The sequence below is a fragment of the Galeopterus variegatus genome, unplaced genomic scaffold (genome assembly GCF_000696425.1).
Source record: "Galeopterus variegatus unplaced genomic scaffold, G_variegatus-3.0.2 Scaffold5799, whole genome shotgun sequence".
Classification (NCBI taxonomy): Eukaryota; Metazoa; Chordata; class Mammalia; order Dermoptera; family Cynocephalidae; genus Galeopterus; species Galeopterus variegatus.
Window position 1 is genome coordinate 123,029 of NW_007731910.1, and position 6,011 is coordinate 129,039.

The window sequence follows — 6,011 nt, forward strand, 5'->3', positions numbered from 1 at the left end:
AAAAAAAAAAAAAAAAAAAAGAATTATCTAGCCACAACTGTCAGTAGTGCCATGGTCAAGAAATCCTAGATTAGACCATTTAGGCTCCTCTGGTTCTAGCTCTAACCCAGGCAAAAGGAACACTCAACATGAGCCCACCTCACTTGCCAAGGCTCTACTAGGAGGGGGATCCAAAGATTCTTAGTAATTTCCAACATTTGACCTCTGTGCCTCCATTTCCTTTGGATACCTGGTAGACAGGGGTGGCTGCTTACAGGGACAGATTTCCTTCCATCTCCTGGTTAAATGCCACCTGAACCCCACCTGGGTTTAACATCTAGCAGAGTTTAGGCAGGGTTGACATAGAACCACTAATATAGAGGCAAAGTTCCATGAAAAGAGAAGTTTCCTACCCTGGAGAGGCCTGCAAGGCTTAGGCCTTTGCTGGTGGGACTAAGGATTCATTTAGAGGCCATGGCAGGCTTATCCAGAACCTTTACAAGAAGTTCCTCATGAGCTGAACAAGACTCTCTCCAGTATGTGCAATTTTTGGCTTCCAGATTGTTTGTGCCACGCTTTGGCAGGTGGTACAATGCTGGCTGCCCCAGATTCTTGTCCCCTTTAGCTGCTTTTGAACCATATCCAGAGTTGAGAAGAGAACATACTGTGATGGTGTCAGAACTCTATGGGAAGGTGAAAAAAAGATGAGGGATATCTTAACGAGAAGCTGAGAAACCATAAGAGGCCAAGCCCAGGTTATGCTGTGGATGTGTCCACCCCTTCCCTATCTCTATCTATTCCCTAATTGCTGCCATGGCCTGTGGCCTCAGCTTATTCTACGCCAGCCACAATGCATGTCTTGCTGTTCCTTTAACACCCCAAGCTCATTCCCACCTCAGGACCCCACCTGAGCTGTTTCCCCAGTCTTCAGCATGACTTGCTCCCTAAGGCGTTCAACTCTCTGGTCAAATGCCATCTACCCAAGAGCACCTTTCCTGACCAGTCCATCTAAAAAGCCCCTCTCTAGTCTTTAACTCTACATTTATTTGTTCATTCATTTATTGTCTGGTCCTCTAATATGGCAGAGACGTGGTCTTGTTTACTGACGTATCTTTGATACCTAGAATAGAGCCTGACTTATAAATGGTTGGGTTCAAATCCTGTTTCCAGTATCTGTAGGATCTTGGGCAATTTACTTTTTTTATTTTTTTGCTTTAATTTCCTCAACTGAAAAAAGTGGGAATAATAATCACATCTACCTCAAGGATTGTTACCTGATTGAATCAATGTATGTGAAATCTTAGGTCAACGTCTGGCCCACAGGGAATAGTTAGTATTCACTAGTAAAATTATAATTATTACATTCCCAGGAACCTCAAAACATGTTTATTCTGAGGAGGTGGGGAGGAGGCTGAGTGGTATTCCTAGCAGCCTGCAGGAGTGGTGCAGTCTTTGTTGCTCCTCCAGGAACCAATATCCCCTGCAGGCCCTGGCCAGGTTCCTGTTCCCTTCTCTCACCTGCTCTCTGCTGCCCTCTGGAGGTCTGCAGTGGGGCAAACAGAGAACCAGCTGTGGTAGGGTTCCCACAGATTAGGTATTTCCTGCAGAGAAGAATGAGGCTTTGCTGTATCAGTCCCTCCACTTAAGTGAACCAGAACCACAAGGTGGCAATCTTGGTCCTTGGCAAAGCTGCCACTGTAGCCGTTGTTTGGCAAATGTGATCAGGAATCTTTGAAGCCACAGAGGAACTGTGGGTACCTGGGACGGCATCCCTCAGATGGGCCCCAAAATGGACCCAGAGCAGGCAGGCAGCCAGGGCTGGCCCCTTCACTCCCCATCCCCAGGCTGTACTTCCTGAGCCAGGGGACAGTGTTCTGGTCATCTTGGCCAACCTGAGCTACCCTGGAAAGCCGCTCCTCACCCTGACTCACTTCCTGTCAGAGCGTATGTTGGCATGTGAGCCAAGTGATCTTCATATTTTCAGCCTAAAATGAGAGGCTATGGAAAGACACTCTCTAGAGGTGCCTGGGGGAGAGGGGTGTGATTCATTAACAAGGACCTGGGCACACCTACACCACCTGATTAAAAGATACAGTGGGGGAAATATTTTGGTTTCAATAGTGATGAAAACCTTAAAACATCTAGAAATAAACTTGCTTAGAAATGCATGTATTATATGAAGATATATGATAAAATTTTGTTAAGAAACATATAATAAGGTACCATATTCCTGGATGGGAAAACTGAATAGGGCAAATATGTTAAATATTCAGAAATTTATATACATTTTAAATACAATTTCAATGACTTTTTGGATGAAAATGACCAAAAAATCATGGCTAAAGTATTAGCTCAGAATTTATTGAGATTTTACTATGTGCTGGACTCCGGCCTGAGAGCTTTACGTACTTTTACCTCAGCCCTTAGAGCACCCCTATGAGGTCAGTAGTAATATTTATGAAGGACGGGCTTGGGCTGTGGTTAAGAGAGGGAGATCACAAGACTGAGCAAGTTACTTACAACTGTGAGACATGGTTTCCTTGTCTGTAGATGGGAATAATAGTAGCTATCTCATAGGTATGCTCAGGATCAGATGAGCTAATATACATAAAACATTTAGAACAGTGCAAGCGTAAGTGTTTCATTATTATGAACTATTAATATCCTCATTCACAGATGAGGAAGCTAAAGCTCAGAGAGGATTAAGTAACTTGCCCAAGTTCACACAGCTGGTAAATGGCTGAACTGGCCTGGGGGATGTGGGTAGAGAGGCTTGCCTACAAGATCTAAGAAATCTTTAGTTCAAACAGAAAGCACATCTTATATAAGACGTTAGATATGCCTTGCAAACTAGTGTTATGAAATATTAGCCAGTGCCTCCCCCAGCATATTTCCTTTATCTCCTCTCCTTTTCACCAAATAGCCAGGCCATTCCACGCTCACTGCCTCAGGAAGGGTGTATAAAAACAGAAAGAAGAGGTAAAAGAGCCTCTTCCCTTAGGGGAGTAGAAAAGACTTCCGGCCTAGACCTAGACTAACCTAGGGAGAAAATGGTCATGAGAAAGGTAAAGGCTATCCCCTATCTCTCGTCCAAGAAGGAATCCCCAGGGCGAGGGCAAGAGTTGGGCAGAAGTTGAAACACATCAATGCTGGTGGGTCCTGGAGACCAAGGTCTGGTCCCTGCTGCCTGGGCTGAGCCTCAGAGAGAAGGCAGCATCCCTCACGGGTCTGTGGATCTGGGAGCAGAGAGGACCTGTGTCTTGCTTCCCAGGGAGAAAGAGAACGGCTGCTGCACGTAATTGGGGCACGAGGGCCCTAAACAAGCTTGCTGAGGCAGCATTAAGAGACAGGCTTCGGTCTCCACGTGACCTGCAGGCACTGACAACCAAGGACCAGATGGGACAAAGACAGATGACATCAAGGCTAGGGGCCTTTGTAGATCCTTAAGAGTCTAGAATCCTTCACTCCTCCCCACCGTGACCCCAAAATGGAAACTGAAGGAAACTCAGAACCGACTGGGATTAAGTGTCTGTGCCTTTTTAAAAATGGGGCTCAAAATATAGATGAAGAGTTTTAGAAATAAACTGATGTTTCTTATACCCTTGAGTTTAGGGGCTGACACTGGATTTCTAGAGGATAGATTTTAAGAAAATAGTGTTGGGGAAATGCACTATTTAAAAAATCAATTTTAGAAGAGAAGCCTGGGCAGCAAAGGCAGCACCTTCATCCTTCCTTGGGCTCAGCGCATGTTATAGATCCCTGCCCTGAAATTAAATGTGATTGTTCCTTAAGGCTGGGGTTGAACTTGCATCCCAATTTTCCTTGCATAGTCACCATCTGCCCCTGTTGTCTTGGCTTCATTGTTAGTTGTGCCCCCTTTCATTCTCAAAAGGGTTCTATTTTGGGCAATAAATTAGGTGACTATTCTGCTTAAGATTTGAAAAAGGAGAGTAATCCCATGGGTGGGCTGACTCTGAGCCAGGTTCTGTGAAACAGAAAGTAAGGCTTTCCAGGCAGGTATGGCTGGAGGCCAGCAAGACCATGGAGTGGAGTCTCCAGAGGGCAGAGAACCTCAGATGGACAGGAACAGGTCAGGTCAGGGGCAGATGGTGCATTGTGAGAGGCGGCACAGTGAGGTTGAACGTCAGGTGCTGAGTAGAGTTAAGAGGACAGTGGTTGGGTCACAGTGGATGTTTGAATTTAATATTCCAGAGATGGAGCAGCACAGTGTAACTAACAGTGAGGCCCAGGTTATGACCATGGGTGCAGGTGGGAGAAACAGAGGCCTGATTGTGTTTGGGGAGGAGGATTGGGCAGTTGGGGAGAAACACGGCAGGGGGCTTGTTTCCACTCTTTTACTCCATTTGAATTTTGAATCTTGTGACTGTATTATCTCTTTTTTAAAAATCTATAAATAAAATTAAAATTTAAAGGAATCCAGCCTACTTTGTCTATAGATTCTTCCAGATCAATTGTGGGATTGTTTTATCAAGTTTTTAAAACCCCATTGTAAGACAAATGGCTTTTAAACATTTGAAAAGATGCTCCTCAACCTCACTCATAAAATACTGTTGTTCACTTTTCCAATAGGCAAATATCAAGAAGCTTCACAACAGAGAGAGTAGAGGGCAGTGGGCCTCACATGCATGCTTTCTCATGAGACCACAGAGGGGCACAGCCTCAGTGAGACCACTTTGGCAATATTTATACAACTTTATTTATTTATTTATGTATTTTGCGTGACTGGCCAGTATGGAGATCGAAACCCTTGACCTTGTTATAACACCACACTGTAACCAAATTATTTATACAACTTTAAAATGCACATACCTTTTAGTAGCAGCAATTCTTTGTCTAGAAAGTTATCTTACAGATACACTCCCACCTGTGGACAAAGACAGATATGTGGTTTGGGGCAGTTACTCACCTTCTGTACTTGGATCAATGGGTTATGGTGGGAAATAAATAACATAATATGTGAAAAGGATTTTAACAAGATCCTGGCACATAGTAGGTGTTCAGTAAATGCCAGCTGTTATTATTACAGCATTGTTCGTGGCAGCCAAACACTGATTTTAAAAAAACAAGTTTTGTCTGTACTTTGGAAAACTATCAAGCTTTTAAATAGAATGACAATACTCTTTAATCAGTGCTATAGAATGATTTTTTAGAAATATTAAGTGGAATAAAAGCAAAGTGTAGAAGAGTGCTTACATTTGCCCTCATTCATGTGTAGGGTGTGCTTTTGGGTGCATTGTCTCTCCAGGGAAGAAGTCACAGAAACTGGTTTAGTGGTGCTTCCTGGGAGGGGAAGTAGGAGGCAGGGGCTCAGGGACCACCATATGACCTCTTGTACCTTTTCCATTGTCCACCATAGAGAGGTATGCCATATCCAAAAACAATTAAATAAATTCTACTTCTAGGTGCGTACAGAAAAGAATTGAAAGTCAGGACTCAAACAATACTTACAAGCAATTTGCTTAGCAGCATTCTTCACAATAGCTAAAAGTGGAAGCAACTCAAATGTCCATGAACACATGAATGGATAAACAAAATGTAGTATATATGTACAGTGGAATATTATTTATCCTTAAAAAAGAGTGAAATTCTGACACATGCTACAACATGAATGAACTTTGAGAACATTATGCTCAGTGAAATAAGCCAGACATAAAAGGACAAATACTGTATGACTCCATTTATATGAGGTACGTAGAATAGTCAGATTCATAGAGATAGAAAGTAGATCAATGGTTACCAGGAGCTGGGGGAGGGGAAAATGTACAGTTATTGTTTAACGGGTAAAGAGTTTCAGTTGAGGATGATGAAAAAGTTCTGGAGGTGATGGTCGTTCAACAATGGGACTGTCCTTAATGCCACTGAACTGTATACTCAAAAATGGTTAAAATGATAAATTTTATGTTGTGTTTATTTTACTACAAAAAAAAATCTAATAATAAAATTATCTCTTTATTATTTTGATTGGAGTTATGTTAAATGTAGAGATTTAACTATACTGAATGAGCCACAGC